This window comes from Saccopteryx leptura, chromosome 1 (assembly GCF_036850995.1).
Source record: "Saccopteryx leptura isolate mSacLep1 chromosome 1, mSacLep1_pri_phased_curated, whole genome shotgun sequence".
In the NCBI taxonomy this organism is placed as follows: Eukaryota; Metazoa; Chordata; class Mammalia; order Chiroptera; family Emballonuridae; genus Saccopteryx; species Saccopteryx leptura.
The window spans coordinates 247,059,936-247,075,749 of NC_089503.1; the positions used below are offsets into that span (position 1 = coordinate 247,059,936).

Genomic DNA, 15,814 nt, shown 5'->3' on the forward strand with positions numbered 1-15,814 from the left:
CCCAAGAAAATTAAAATGATCCTTATAAGAGGAAGGCAGAGTATCAGAGGGCGAGATAGGTGATGTGACAGAGGAAACACAGGTCAGTGTTGCACAGCCATGAGGCAAGTATTGCAGGCACGGCTAAAAGCTGGAAAAGTTAACCCTTTGAGTAGTGAGGTTTTTTTCATGCTCGCTGACCCCTGGGAGTGAGTTGTTGTTTTTTCCAAAAAATTAAATTAGTTCTGCCTGACCAGGCGGTGGCTCAGTGGATAGAGTTTTGGACTGGGATGTGGAGGTTCGAGACCCGGAGGTCATCAGCTTGAGCGCGAGCTCATCTGGTTTGAACAAGGCTCACTAGCTTGAGCCTAAGGTCGCTGGCTCAAGCAAGGGGTCACTCAGTCTGCTGTAGCCCCCCCCCCCCTCTGTCAAGGCACATATGAGAAATCAATCAATGAACAACTAAGGAACCGCAACAAAGAATTGATGTTTCTCATCTCTCTCCCTTCCTGTCTGTCCCTATCTGTCCTTCTCTCTGACTCTGTCTCTCCCACAAGAAAAAAAAAATAGTTCTAGTTCCAGTTTTATTAACTTAAAATCATGTTTGTTTGATAACCAATTATGGAAATAAGAACATACATTTGCCTTTTTATAATGTTGCCGTACACATTTTTAAAATAAAAATTTTTGTATGATGGTACTCTGGATAGTCAGGAGGTATGAGGACATACATGAACATTCATACTACTCAAAGGGTTAAGGAAACAGATTCTCCCTGGAGCCTCCAAAAGGAACCAACCCTGCCACCCATATAGACTTCTGACCTCCAGAACTCTAAAATAATAGATATGTGGCCCTGGCTGCATAGCTCAGTTGATTAGAGCATTGTCCAGATGCACAAAGGTTGATGGTTCCATCCCCGATCAGGGCACATACAGGAACAGATCCATGTTTCTGGTTCTCTCTCCCTTCAGCTCTCTCTGAAATCAACAAATAAAAATATATTTTTTTAAATAATAAATGTTTGAATCCAAAAATAATAATAATAAATGTGTTAAGATACCGAGCTTGTGGTAACGTTACAGCAGCCATTGGAAACTCATTCAAGCAGTCTGTTCTTATCAGTCCATAGTTACCCTATTTTTTCTTCAGATGATTTACCAAGCCTTGAAAGGTCCTTTTTGTGTGTTTATTGTCCATCTGTCCCATCAGACAGACATGATCCCTGTGAGGGCAGGAATATTATGTCTTGTTCTCTGATGTGCTCCCAGTGACTGAGCACATATCTGACACAGAAAAAAATTAAAATATATGCATATATTTATAATGTATATGTGTGCGTGTGTGTATATAACTTTCTTAAGTGAGAGGAGGGGAGATATGCTCCATCATGCGCCTTGACTGGTATCCACCGGGCAACCCCCCTTGCCGTCTGCTGCCCATGCTCAAATCAGCCAAGCTCTCCTCAGCACCGGTGCCCGACGCTGGAACCAATCGAACCACTGGCTGCGAAAGGGGAAGAGAGAGAGAAGGTGGAGAGGGAGGAGAAAAGAAGCAGAGTGTCGGTTCTCCTGTGTGCACTGACCGGAGATCCAACATGGGGGTCCTACACGCAGGGCGGACGCTCTATCCACAGAACCCACCGGCCAGGGCCAGGAAACAAACAAACAAACATATTTTAAAAAACGAAGCAGGCTGGAGAAAGAATTGGGTGGGGTTTCCTCCTTAAAGGGACAATGAGCAGGGAATGGAGGGACATTTGGAAGCTAGTGCGTGTGTAGGGGGAAGGTGGGTTTGCAGCTTGGTCTTGAGTCTCTGCCTGTGACTCAAGATAAACTCGGGGTGGGCAATCCAGGTTACTATTTTGCCCAGTCCCCATGTGAGCACTAAGAATACAGGGAAGGTATTTGGGTTCTCAGAGGTCAGGTCATAGAGTAGGCGCCCAACACTGAGCGTCTTATTAGCTGAATAAAAGAACAGACAACAGAGAATCGTGTCATGATGAAATCTGAACAAGCCGGTGCTGACTTCTAGGGGTCCAGTAGAAGTACCTACTCGGAACTTCTCCATATCCAGATGGTTCCGGAACCTTTGTTGCGAGCTACCACAGTTGTAACTCGGAAGCGAAAACAACCGGATTGTGAGTTTAACTGGCAGGAGTTGGACCCAATGACAAGAGCAAGTTGTGTACGCTGAAGCCAGGTATTGACAATGCCGGAAGTATTAGAGACGACCGGGGAAGTTCACTGCTAACCTGTTTTTTCCTTACTTGTGAGAGGAGTAGGCGGAGAAAAGATGTCGGAGCGAAAAGTTGAAATCGTAAGTGTTGGCAGTCTAGAGGCATATCTCGGTGTTCTGGCTGAGGTGTGCTCCCTATGCTCGCTCTCCTATTAGAAACTTTTTTCTTCTCCTCTAATGGCCTGTGGGGCGGAGCTTCCTGCCTAATAACCTATCGCGGGAAGTGGACCTTATCTAAACCTTTATGTCTACCCAATCACTTTCCCTGATTGGGTTTTCCTAAGGGAATTATCCAATCACTACCCTTGGGTGGTGGGGCTTCTTTTAAAATGCATTCCATCTCTATACTTTTCACGGTCGGGGGCGGGAGTATGCTAAGCCCTGCCCCCTCTTGGGTTCTGTAGCTAGTCGCATTCTTACAAGGGGTTAAGTTTTGCAAAACAAACTGTTTTCTGCCTGCAGCGGTTCCTCAACTTCTCTTCCCAGCTCTGCTGGGGCAAAACCAGTACTCTTGGGTGGAGAGGGCCTTGGAAGGCAGAATTCAGCGTTTGGGAGAAAGCTCTGGAATTCTGAGTACCTGTCCTCACCTACGGGAGAACTTGTGCTCCTAAAAAGGGAATGAGCTCCCAGGCCTGGGAGTTTTAAGTCCAGGATGTCAGGATTTGAGGTCGGGTTGGTGTCCTTTCATGTGACTCAGTGCCCTCATCTTTTATTTTTTATTATTATTATTTTTTTGTGTGTGTATTTTTCTGAAGTTGGAAACGGGGAGGCAGTCAGACAGACTCCCGCATGCGCTCGACGGGATCCACCCGGCTCGCCCACCAGGGGGCGATGCTCTGCCCATCCGGGGCGTGGCTCTTTCGCGACCAGGGCCACGCTAGCGCCTGGGGCAGAGGCCAAGGAGCCATCCCCAGCGCCCGGGCCATCTTTTGCTCCAATGGAGCCTTGGCTGCGGGAGGGGAAGAGAGAGACAGAGAGGAAGGAGAGGGGGAGGGGTGGAGAAGCAGATGGGCGCCTCTCCTGTGTGCCCTGGCCGGGAATCGAACCCGGGACTTCCGCACGCCAGGCCCACGCTCTACCACTGAGCCAACCGGCCAGGGCCCCTCATCTTTTAAACACCTATGTAAGGAATCCAGTCTCTTAGCTTCTTCACATTCCAGTGGAGTGTACAGGGCTTCGTGGCCTTGGAGGAGTCCTTCCACACTGAGCATATTTCTGTAATTTACTGGTAGGTACTTCTGTGTGCCTAACATTGCTGATTAAATCCTCACAAGTGGATTGGTAATATCCATTCAGATGAGGAAACTGAGGCCCAGAGAGGATATGTTATAGCTAGGGAGTGGAAGAGTCAAACCTAGGCTCCTGGCTCCAGAACCCATGCTCCTAATCACTGTATTACATAGAGTCATGTCTCCAGGTCTGAATTCTTGTTCTGCTACTCTTGCTGTGTGACTCTGAGTAGCTGAAACCACCAGGACTCAGTTTCCTCTCCTGCAAAATGGTTAAATCATTCACAGAGACTTTGAAAGTGGTAGAAAATGCTCCGTGTGTTGCCTGATGTCCAGTAGGTGCTTAAAACACAAAGTGCTTTATTTTCTGATTATTTATGGAGTTATTTTTCATAATCCAAACCCACCTTCCCTATGTCTCTCATTTCAGGCTCCTGCGCAGGAAGTTTTAATACAGCAGGTTTGAGTCTGCCATCCTTAGGAAGGCCAGCTTACAAGGCTGGACCTTGGCTTGCATCTGGGAACTTAAATTTCAGGATGGTTCCTACTGTTCTTTGATAAGAATGGTTCCTGGGCTTAAACTGTTTGTACAAACAATGTGGTTTTTGCTGAGTACCTGCTCTCCTCCTGGAATCTGGAATCTTGGTCCGTGCTAGGCAGAGGTGCCAGCATGACCAGCCCCTAGTGAGAACTTTGGGTGCTGGGTCTCCATGAGCTTCTCCAAAAAACAACATTTCACACTTGTTATGACAACTCATTGCCAGGGGAACTGAGCATGTTCTGTGTGACTTCATTGGGAGAAGACTCTGGAAGCGTGCATCTGGTCTTCCTGGACCTGCCCCACCTCCTTTTCCCTTTCCTAATTTTTGTCTGTAACTTTAAAACAAAATTATTGATTGATTTTAAAAAGGGAGAAGAAGGAGAGAGAAACATTGACTTGTTGTTCCACTTATTTATGGATTCATTGGTTGAGTTTTGTATGTGCTCTGACCAGGGATCAAATCTGCAACCAACTGAGCTACCTGGCAGGGGTTGTTTCTGTAACTTTTTGCCGTAATAAGTAGTAGCCATGGGTATGACTGGATGCTGAGCCCTAGGAGTCCTACTACCAAATCTTTGAACCCAGGGGTGGAGGTCTTGGGGCCCCAGACACAGCTCCCAAAGCCCCTTCCCTCTGCCCCTAGCCTACCCTTGCATCTGGAAGCAGCTCTCCTGACACTTTCTTCCTAACCACACAAATCCTGCCTGCTCGAATTTGACCCATCAAAGATCCCAAGCTCAGGCTCCCCAAAGACTGGCAGGCGGTACATAGTACAGTTGATGAGTCCCCTTCAATACGAGGTACGTTCCTCCTGTGTGGCCTGTGTGGCCTCCCGCATCAGTTGCGGCAGACAGACCTGATGCCTGGAGTTCACAGAGAGTAGCTCATCACCAGCATTCAGACCAGGTGACTCATCCTGGCTCAGCCATTGACCCTTTGAGTAAGTGACTGCTCCATTCCTTGCTTTCTCACTATTCAGGATTAACCTCCTTGCTCTCTTAGTGCTCCCAGCCAGTGTCTGCCTTGAGATCTTTTTTTATTTGTTTGTTTTTTTATGGCAGAGACAGAGTCAGAGAGAGGGACAGATAGGGACAGACAGGAAGGGAGAGAGATGAGAAACATCAATTCTTCGTTGCGGCTCCTTAGTTGTTCATTGATTGATTTCTCATATGTGCCTTGACTGGGGGGCTACAGCAGACCAAGTGACCCCTTGCTCGAGCCAGCGACCTTGGGCTCAAGCTGGTGAGCCTTGCTCAAACCAGATGAGCCTGTGCTCAAGCTGGCTCGAACCTGGGTTCTCCACATCCCAGTCCGATGCTCTATCCACTGTACCACTGCCTGGTCAGGCTGCCTCAAGATCTTGATTTTGATTGTAAAAGTGAGCACAAAGATGAGGCCCTGTACATTCACCTCTTCCAGAAGCCATGGTTGTTCCTACCTCAGGACATTTGCATAAGCTGTTCCCTCTGCCTAAACACTCTTCCTTTTGCTCTCACATGGCTGGCTCTTCTTCACCTTTGAGGTCTTACATTAAATCTCACCCCCTCAAAGAGCTCCTCCTGATCCCCCATCTAACCCATTCATTATTTCTCCTCACAGTTCCCTTATCTTGATCTTCACACCACTTTTGAATTACCGTATCTTACCAGTTCCAAGCCTCATAGTTTTTCACATTAGCATAATTTGAAATCGAATACATCTGGTAATCAAAGACACCTTTATTCAGTGGCGTTGAGCCTGTGTTTATGTATAGTTGATGTTTATTTTCTCCTTCGTTCTGTTTTCTTATTCAGCAGTCATTTATTAGGCACATGCTGTGTGCCAAAGCCTAGGCTGGGTGCCAGGGATGCTGTGGGGATCAAGAATGACAAAGTCTCTGACCCTATGCACCCCACAGTCTGATGGGGAGTGGAAATAATAAACAAGTACTCAGGTGCATTCACACCAGGCTTACGTGGGACATGTAAATCAGTCAGGGGAGAGTGACCAGGTGGGCAGCAGAGAAAGGAGAGTGCTCAGCCAGCATCAGAAGAAATGCCAATGGAGGTGGCATCTGAGGATGAAGGGTATCATGGACTGTGGGGACTGCAAGGACAAAGGCCCAGAGGTGGAATCAAGCTGGGGGTGTTTATCAGGACAGCCAGGAGGCCCACAGGCTAAGCCAGGGACCACAAGGCTGAGCAGGAGGGGCTAAGGTAGGGCAGGCAGCAAGGGCTCTGCCTTCCTCCCTGTAGCTTCACTCCTGGTGGAACCTTCCCTCATGAAATCCAGCAGCCCCAATTTCATCTTATCCGTGGGAAACGATGGTTTTGGAGAGATGTTTATAGCAGCATTATTTATAAAGGCAAAAAAACTACAACCTAGATGTAGATTAATAGGGGATTTGATGAACAAGCCACGCTGTACAGTGGAACATTAAATAGCCAATAACAGTCACATTTTTACTTTGTCACCACAAGGGAGGTATTAAGGATTTGGGAAAAGAACAGGTAGAGCTTACAATTTTCTCTCCACATGTTTCTGTACTATTTGGGCGCATTTTTGCCAGAAGCTTTTTTCTTTGGTTAAAAAAAAATTAGGTGCGTTTAAAATAAAAAACATTTTTAAGTTATATACGTATTTTGGTTATTTATTTTACAACAGCTTTATTGAGATATGTTCTACATACCATACAATTCACCCTTTTATGTTTTTAATTTTTTAAATTTTTTTTGTGAGAGAGACAGACAGACAGGAAGGGAGAGAGATGAGAAGCATCAATCTTTTGTTGCGGCACCTTAGTTGTTCATTGATTGCTTTTTCATATGTGCCTTGACTGGGGGGCTGCAGCCAAGCCAGTGACCCTTTGCTCAAGCCAGCAACCTTGGGCTTCAAGCCAATGGCCATGGGTCATGTCTGTGATCCCACACTCAAGCTGGCAACCCTCCACTCAAGCTGGTGACCTTGGGGTTTCGAACCTGGGTTCTCAGCGTCCCAGGCCAACACTTTATTCACTGCACCACCACCTGGTCAGTTAGGTCAGTTGGTTAAGAGTGTTGTCCCATAACAACAAGGTTGTGGGTTCAATCACTGGTCAGGACACACACAGGAAGCAACCAAAGAATGCACGACTGAGTGGTACAACAAATGCTTCCTTTTCCCCTCCCCTCTCTCTCCTTTCCTCTCTCTGTCTCTCTAAAAAATCAATAAAAATTAAGCCCTGGCCAGATAGCTTGGTTGGTTGGAGTATCGTGCGGAGGTTGCCAGTTTGATTCCCCGGTCAGGTTACATACAGAGCAGCTTGATGTTCCTCCTCTCACTCTCTCTTTCCCTGCCTCTCTCTCTCTCTCAAAAAAAGTATGCAGTTCAGTGGGTTTTAGTATGTGTATTATTTGCAATGTATTAAACTACCACATCTGTCTAATTCCAGGACATGATTATCACCCCAAACATAAACCCTGTCCTCATTAGCAGTCACTCCCCAGCTCTCTACCCAGCCCTTGGCAGCCTCCACTCTCTGTCTCTGTGGATTTTCTGGACATTTTACATAAATGGAATCACACGCGTTTTGTTTCTGGCTTCTCTCACTGAGCATCATGTTTTCAAGGGTTGTTCATGTTGTAATGGGTGTCAGTGCTGCACTCCTTTTAATGGCTGAGTAACATTCCAGTGTGTGGATGGACCACATGTTTATCCACTCATCCACTGATGGACATTTGCATTGCTATCACAAAATGATTTTTTAAATCTGAATTGTAAAGTTATGTATATGTTTAGATTTTGAAGACTAGATGGACTTTGGCAAAATATTATAAATCGGCCTTTCTGGTGAAGAATTTCAGGTGATTAAATAACTAGCTTTTTATTTATTTATTTATTTATTTATTTATTTATTTTTATTTTTCTGAAGCTGGAAACGGGGAGAGACAGTCAGACAGACTCCCGCATGCGCCCGACCGGGATCCACCTGGCACGCCCACCAGGGGCGAGGCTCTGCCCACCAGGGAGTGATGCTCTGCCCCTCCGGGGTGTCGCTCTGCCGCGACCAGAGCCACTCTAGCGCCTGGGGCAGAGGCCAAGGAGCCATCCCCAGCGCCTGGGCCATCTTTGCTCCAATGGAGCCTTGGCTGCGGGAAGGGAAGAGAGAGACAGAGAGGAAGGGGTGGGTGGAGAAGCAAATGGACGCTTCTCCTGTGTGCCCTGGCCGGGAATCGAACCCGGGTCTTCCGCACACCAGGCCGACGCTCTACCGCTGAGCCAACCGGCCAGGGCAAATAACTAGCTTTATATATATTTATGCATTTGTAATCATGTGGTAAAAACAGAATTCAAACATTTCTATAGGTTTAATGCTGGAAAATTGGTCTACTGCTCCTCTCAGTCCTGAGCCCTTTCTGCCTCCCCCAACTAGTCCCCAAACTGGTGCTTCCATTTTCCCTTATTCTCTTAAACACCTTGATTGAGCCCTTACTGTGTGTTAAGAACTGTTTGAGCCCTGGCCGGTTGGCTCAGCGGTAGAGCGTCGGCCTAGCGTGCGGAGGACCCAGGTTCGATTCCCGGCCAGGGCACACAGGAGAAGTGCCCATTTGCTTCTCCACCCCTCCGCCGCGCCTTCCTCTCTGTCTCTCTCTTCCCCTCCCGCAGCCAAGGCTCCATTGGAGCAAAGATGGCCCGGGCGCTGGGGATGGCTCTGTGGCCTCTGCCTCAGGCGCTAGAGTGGCTCTGGTCGCAACATGGCGACGCCCAGGATGGGCAGAGCATCGCCCCCTGGTGGGCAGAGCGTCGCCCCCTGGTGGGCGTGCCGGGTGGATCCCGGTTGGGTGCATGCGGGAGTCTGTCTGACTGTCTCTCCCTGTTTCCAGCTTCAGAAAAATGAAAAAAAAAAAAAAGGAAAAAAAAGAACTGTTTGAGGCATGGCAGACTCAGCAGTGAACAAGATAGGAACCCACAGCATAGTTGAGGAGGCAGTTAGTAAGAAGCCACTGTCTACATGGATATGCAGCACTCACTCGAGCTTGAACTGTGGGGAAAGGCTTCCTGGAGAGAAGATACTTGAGTTGAGTACTGAAAGATGAGTAGGAGTTCACCAACTGAACTAGAGGCCAGTGGGGACATTCCAGAAGGAGGCATGGCTTGAGTGAAGGTGTAAGGATGAGGAGCCACAGTGTGATTTAACAAGTGTAAGCACAGGGTGTGTGGGATGGAAAATGGCCAGAGACCTCGAGTACTAAGGTTAGGGAAATTGGGAGCCACAGAATATTTTAGTAGGGGAGACACTTGGTCAGCACAGCAGGGGGTTTGAGAATGGTAAAGATCATGGTTCAGCAGGGGGCTAAGAGGAGGGGGGCCACTGAAGGGGCAGGATGGGTAAAAAAGAACCACGCATGGCCTCCCAGCACCCACAGATCCCAAAAGTCAAGAGGAAGGCAGAGAGCTGGGAGCAGAGCATGGGCACCCTTGACAGCTGTGGGGCTTGGTTTTGGTGAGGGAAGCAGATCTGGATGGCAGCTCCAGTAGGGCCCAGTGGCAGGGAGCCCTTCATACATAATGAATGAGCCATTGTCATCAGTACTGTTATCACCTCACTTATCAGATGAGGAGATGGAGGCCCAGAGAGGTGAAGCCACTTTCCCAAAGCCACACAGCTGTGGATGGGTGGTGAAGCCATGATCTGCCCCTCTTAATCAATGTGGTGTGTAGCTTTGAGTTTGACTTGGAGCTTGGCACAGTGCCTTTGCCTGCCTGGGTGAGGGTTTCCATCAGTCAATTTTTAGAAGTTGAGTTGTTGGGTCAAGGAGCATGCAGGTTAAATTGTAATGAGTTTTTCTAGGAGTTTTCCAGAAAGGCCAGGCTGTTTCCATATGCTCTGGGAACAAACAGAAATCACTAACCCTATTCTCCCAGGATCATCACTGGCTCTGCTCTTCTGAAACTGTCCAGAGATGGGCTTCAGGAACAAGGCATGGTGGGCTAGCTCTTGCCTCTCCCCAAGTGCCATGAGGAACAGTAAAGTGGCTGACCCTGCACCTTGGTCACCCATCACCTCCTCTCTGAGCCAGGTAGGTGTATATTCCAACATAGAGGACAGTGACTGAGCCCCACCCAGGCCCTTCTCCAGGTCAAGGGTTTCACATCCAGATCCAGCCAATGATCTGGGCAGGAAGCCTCGCCACAAACCAGAGTCACAACTGGACGATCATAAATGTCCTCTGAGGCTGGCCGGGACAGTGAGGGCTTTACCTGAGAGATTCAGTTTTTCTCCTGTCCCCCCACCCACCTGTCCTGACCTCAGGGTCCCCAGCTCACATTGCCACCCTCCTGGCACTGAATTCAGGGGTGTGACATCCTTGGAGCAGCTTCCAGATGGCCTTCACTGTCCTCTGTTGGAGAGTCTTTGTGATATCAGCCATGCTTTGGGCATGTAGGTGAACCCACCCACCCCTGGTTGGCTCCTTCCCTTCTCACCACAAAATCACCTGAGACCAATAAAAGGAACCCACCCTCCTGGCCTGGGCACTTCCTCTCTGCCAGAGTCTGAGGAGGGGCCACAGAACCATGCAACTCTGCCAGTGCTGGATTCCTGCCTCAGAAACCACAGGATAAATGTGTGTTGTTTAGTATGTGAAGTGTTGAGATACTTGTTACACAGGTATTGATTGCTAATATGGTCATATAACCAGTAAATCTGGTTCCCAAGCTCACGTTCTGTCAAGGTTGCCATATTTCAACTCTATTCCTCTATGACTCCAGTACTTTCTAGTACAGCGGTTCTCAACCTGTGGGTCATGACCCCGGCGGGGGTCGAACGACCAAAACACAGGGGTCGCAGGCCCACAGGTTGAGAACAGCTGTTCTAGTAGAAGGTCCTGTGTGGCTACCAGACTCCTTCACATCCTTCTCTTCTCTCTCACCCTCCCACAGTATCTGACATCAGCTCTCCTCTCTCTCTCTCTCTCTCTCTCTCTCTCACACACACACACACACACACACACACACGCGCGCGCGAGTTTCATTTGGCATTTGATAATGAAGTTTTGTGTTTTTCACTGTCAGAGTTTAGGGGATGAAAACCCCCCACTTTTGGGGTCCACTTTCCTATGGCAGTTTTCCTGCTTAGATGAAGAGATAACCTGGGGTCGAGCCAGGGCTTCTGATGAGGACTTGAGGAGCCTCACATCACTGCTCCATGGCTGCGAAGAGGACTCAGGTCCTGGTTTTGAAGCCCTGACAGTGCGGGCGGAAGCGAGCCTGTGCTGGCAGTTGGTGAGAACCGACTCGTGGTAATAGCCTTTCTCAATCCTACACTCAGCAGCATCATATCTGGGGCTTAAAACTGGCCATGACAGGAGTATTTCTACCACAGAAATCAATAAATGCTACTACATCAGTGCCCCAAGCAAGAGATTCCACTGTGAAATATTGACCAGCACACTGCGCCTGTCCTCCCCAGCTCAGCATTGTGAATGGTGCCCTGGCTGCAGTTCAGTCACAGACCCCTGAAAACAGGTCGTTCAACTTGAGTTGTGAAAAGAGATTGAGGGATAGATGGGCGGGCAGACATCTGGTACATTTTTGTCTTTCTTTCTTCCTTTTTTTTTTTTTTTAGCAAGCAAGAAATAGAGACAGAGATAGGCATCAACTCGTAGCTGTGTCATTTTATTTGTTCATTGATGGCTACACATATGTGCCTTGACCATGGGGCACCAGCCAAGCCAGTCACCCCTTGCTCAAGTCAGTGACCTATGGGCTTAAGTCAGAGACCATGTGATCAGGTAAATGATCCCATGCTCAAGCCAGCGGCTCGGTGCTCAAGCCGGATGAGCCCACCTTCAAGCTGGCAATGTCAGCATTTGAACCTGAGTTGTCAGCATCCCAGGCCAGAGCTCTACCCAATGTGCCACCACCAGTTAGGCTGGTGCATTGTGATTCAGTCTTTCAGATGGTTTGCTGTACTTCTGTCATTCTTTTTTTTTTTTTTAACAGGGACAGAGAGAGAGTCAGAGAGAGGGATAGACAGGGACAGACAGACAGGAACGGAGAGAGATGAGAAGCATCAATCACCAGTTTCTTGTTGCGACACTTTAGTTGTTCATTGATTGCTTTCTCATATGTGCCTTGACTGTGGGCCTTCAGTAGACCGAGTGACCCCTTGCTCAGGGACCTTAGGTCTGAGCTGCTGAGCTCTTTTTGCTCAACCCAGATGAGCTCGTGCTCAAGCTGGCAACTTCGGGTCTCGAACCTGGGTCTTCCGCATCCCAGTCCGACACTCTAGCCACTGTGCCACCACCTGGCCAGGCCATTCTTTTTTTTTTTAAGGTTTTATTTATTAATTTTAGAGAGGGGAGAGAAAGAGAAGAGGGGGCAGGTGCAGGAAGCATCAACTCCCATATGTGCCTTGACGAGGTAAGCCCAGGGTTTCGAACCAGCGACCTCAGCCTCCCATGTTGTTGCTCTATCCACTGCGCACCACAGGTCAGGCACTTCTGTCATTCTTGATCCACAACATTTTTTGCTGTGTGCTTGCACCATCTGTTACTATTATTTACTTACTATTATTAAGTGTTAACCCAACTCCATTCTAAAACATGGTTTAGTGGCCCTGGCCAGTTGGCTCAGTGGACCTGGCATGCGGACGTCCTGGGTTTGATCCCTAGTCAGGGCACACATGAGAAGATACCATCTGCTTGTGTTCCCCTCCCTCTCCTGCTTTGCTCTCTCTTCTCCTCTCACAGCCAGTGACTCGATTGGTTCAAGCTTCTGCCGGGGCGCTGAGGATAGCTTGGTGATTCCAGCATCCGCCCCAGGTGGGGGTTGCCAGGTGTACAGTGGTCCCTCATCTATCGTGGGAGTTAGGTTCCAAAACCCCCGCGATGGGCAAAAATCCACGAAGTAGCAACCTTATATTTATTTTATTATTTTTTTTACAGAGACAAAGTCAGAGAGAGGGATAGACAGACAGGAACGGAAAGAGATGAGAAGCATTAATTATTAGTTTTTCATTGTGACACCTTAGCTGTTCATTGATTGCTTTCTCATATATGCCTTGACTGTGGGCCTTCAGCAGACCAAGTAACCCCTTGCTCAAGCCAGTGACCTTGAGTCCAAGCTGGTGAGCTTTTTTGCTCAAACCAGATGAGCCCGCGTTCAAGCTGGCGACCTCGGGGTCTCAAACCTGGTACCTCCACATCCCAGTCTGAGGCTCCATCCACTGTGCCATCGCCTGGTCAGGCCATATTTTAAGTCTTTATAAACCCTCCCCACACTGTTATAAACCTTTCCCACACTTATTTTGCTTATTTTACCACAAAAATAATTAAAATAATAAATATATAAAAATACCTATATACTGCAAAATCCTACATAGTGAAAAATCCACGATGCAAAATTAGATATATACAATTTAAAAATCTGTAATACAGGCCCTGGCCGGTTGGCTCAGTGGTAGAGCGTCGGCCTGGCGTGCAGAAGTCCCGGGTTCGATTTCTGGCCAGGGCATACAGGAGAGGCGCCCATCTGCTTCTCCACCCTTCCCCCCCTCCTTCCTCTCTGTCTCTCTCTTCCCCTCCCACAGCCGAGGCTCCATTGGAGCAAAGATGGCCCGGGCGCTGGGGATGGCTCCTCGGCCTCTGCCCCAGGCTCTAGAGTGGCTCTGGTCACAACAGAGCGATGCCCCGGAGGAGCAGAGCATCACCCCCTGGTGGGCAGAGCGTCGCCCCCTGGTGGGCGTGCCGGGTGGATCCCGGTTGGGTGCATGCGGGAGTCTGTCTGACTGTCTCTCCCCGTTTCCAGCTTCAGAAAAATACAAAAAAAAAAAAAAAAAAAAAAAAAATCCGCAATACAGTGAGACCGGGAAAAGTGAACCACAATATGGCGAGGGACAACTCCCAGTTAGGGCCCATGCCGGAGTCTATCTCTATCTCCCCTCCTCTCACTTAAATAAATAAATAAATAAATAGCCTGGCTGTGGTGGCACAGTGGATAAAGCATCGACCTGGAAAGGTTGAGGTTGCCAGTTCAAAACCCTGGTCAAGGGACATATGGGAGTTCGTGCTTCATTCTCTTTTCTTTTTTTTTTTTTCAGAGACAGAGAGAGAGAGAGTCTGAGAGAGGGATAGACAGGGACAGACAGGAATGGAGAGATGAGAAGCATCAATCATTAGTTTTTCATTGTGCATTGCGACACCTTAGTTGTTCATTGATTGCTTTCCCATATGTGCCTTGACCGCGGGCCTTCAGCAGACTGAGTAACTCCTTGCTCGAGCCAGCAACCTTGGGTCCAAGCTGGTGAGCTTTTGCTCAAACCAGATGAGCCGCGCTCAAGCTGGTGACCTCGGGGTCTCGAACCTGGGTCCTCGGCATCCCAGTCCAACGCTCTATCCACTCTGCCACCACCTGGTCAGGCTGGTGCTTCATTCTCTTCCCCCTTTCTCTCTCTCTCTCTCCTCTCTCTAATGAATAAATAAATACAAAAACAAACATGGCTTAGCAAAGTACAGTTTATGCCAAACCTGGTCCACAATGTGGTTTGTTTGTTTGTTTGGTTGGTTTTTTTTTTAAAGACTTTATTCAATTTTCAGAAAGGAGAGAGAGGGAAAGAAGGAGAGAGAGAGAGAGAGAGAAGGGGGAGGAGCAGGAAGCATCAACTCCCATATGTGCCTTGACCAGGTAAGCCTGGGGTTTCGAACTGGCGACCTCAGTGTTCCAAATCTATGCTTTATCCCACTGCGCCACCACAGGTCAGGCCACAATGTGTTTTTATAAATAAAGTTTTATTGGCACACTGGCTCACACATGTGTACACACATCATGCATGGCTGCTTCTGCTTTCCAGTGGCCAAGTTGAGCAGTTAGGACAAATACTCCATGGCCTGCGAAGTCAACATGTTTATAGAGAACGTTTATGGGCCCCTGTGTGGGTTTAGCTCCCATAGCCTACAGGGGAAAGTGGCCAAGACATCCCCTTCCCAATTTCTTTTTTTTCTTTTTTCTTTTGTTTTCCAAGTAAGAGAAGGGGAGATAGACTCCAGCATGTGCCCCAACTGGGATCCACCCAGCAACCCCCTTCTGGGGCCATGCTTGCAACTGAGCTATTTTTAGCACCTGAGGAGCCATCCTTAGCACCTGGGGCCAATGCACTTGAGCCAATCAAGCCGTGGCTGTGGGAGGGGAATGGGGGTGCAGGGAATGGATGGAGAAGTAGATAGTCACTTCTCCTGAATGCCCTTACCAGGAATCGAACCCAGGACATCCACACACCAGGCCAACACCTACCACTGAGCCAACCAACCAGGTTCCCCTTCCCAATTTCTAAGCTCACAGTGTTCCTGCGGATCTGCTCACTGCAGTCACTTCTAGAAAAGGGACCAGCTTCTGTCTCCTCAGTGTGGCACAGTGGATGGAGTACACAGGGGCCAATTTAATGAATAATAGCATCAGCTAACATTTGTACAGCACTTAGTATTGGCCACACCATGTGCTGACCTGTTTATACAAACTTGTTTAGTTTCCTAATGCAAGAATTAATCCATTTGCTCATTAAAATTTTTTTAATTTATTCATTTTAGAGAGGGGAGAGAAAGGTGGGGGACAGGGAGCAGAATGCATCAACTCTTATATATGTACCTTGACCAGGCAAGCCCAGGGTTTCGAACTGGTGACCTCAGTGTTCCAAGTTGACACTTTATCCACTGTGCCACCACAGGTCAGGCTCCATTTGCTCATTTAAAAAAATATATTTATTGAGGACCTACCATGTGCCCAGCTCTGTTTTGGACCCTGAGGCTACAGCAAGTGAAGAAAAACAGTCCCCACTCATAAACGTGACATCCTTGTTGGAAGATGGAGGATA

The 15,814-nt window shown here is 48.2% G+C and overlaps 1 protein-coding gene and 1 non-coding gene across 2 annotated transcripts in view; one reads left to right on the forward strand and one right to left on the reverse strand.

Annotated features, from left to right (window-relative positions):
- Positions 1-2,233: 2,233 nt before the first annotated feature.
- The window catches only part of SHD (Src homology 2 domain containing transforming protein D), a 30,741-nt gene continuing 17,160 nt past the window's right edge, over positions 2,234-15,814 (forward strand). Inside the window, exons 1-2 of the mRNA XM_066344540.1 lie at positions 2,234-2,298; positions 9,871-10,025. The gene's annotated coding sequence lies outside the window, so the exon portion shown is untranslated. The remainder of the gene's footprint in view (positions 2,299-9,870; positions 10,026-15,814) is intronic.
- On the reverse strand, positions 8,163-8,238 carry TRNAT-GGU (transfer RNA threonine (anticodon GGU)). Its single transcript has one exon. It is a non-coding gene; the product is annotated as a tRNA-Thr (tRNA).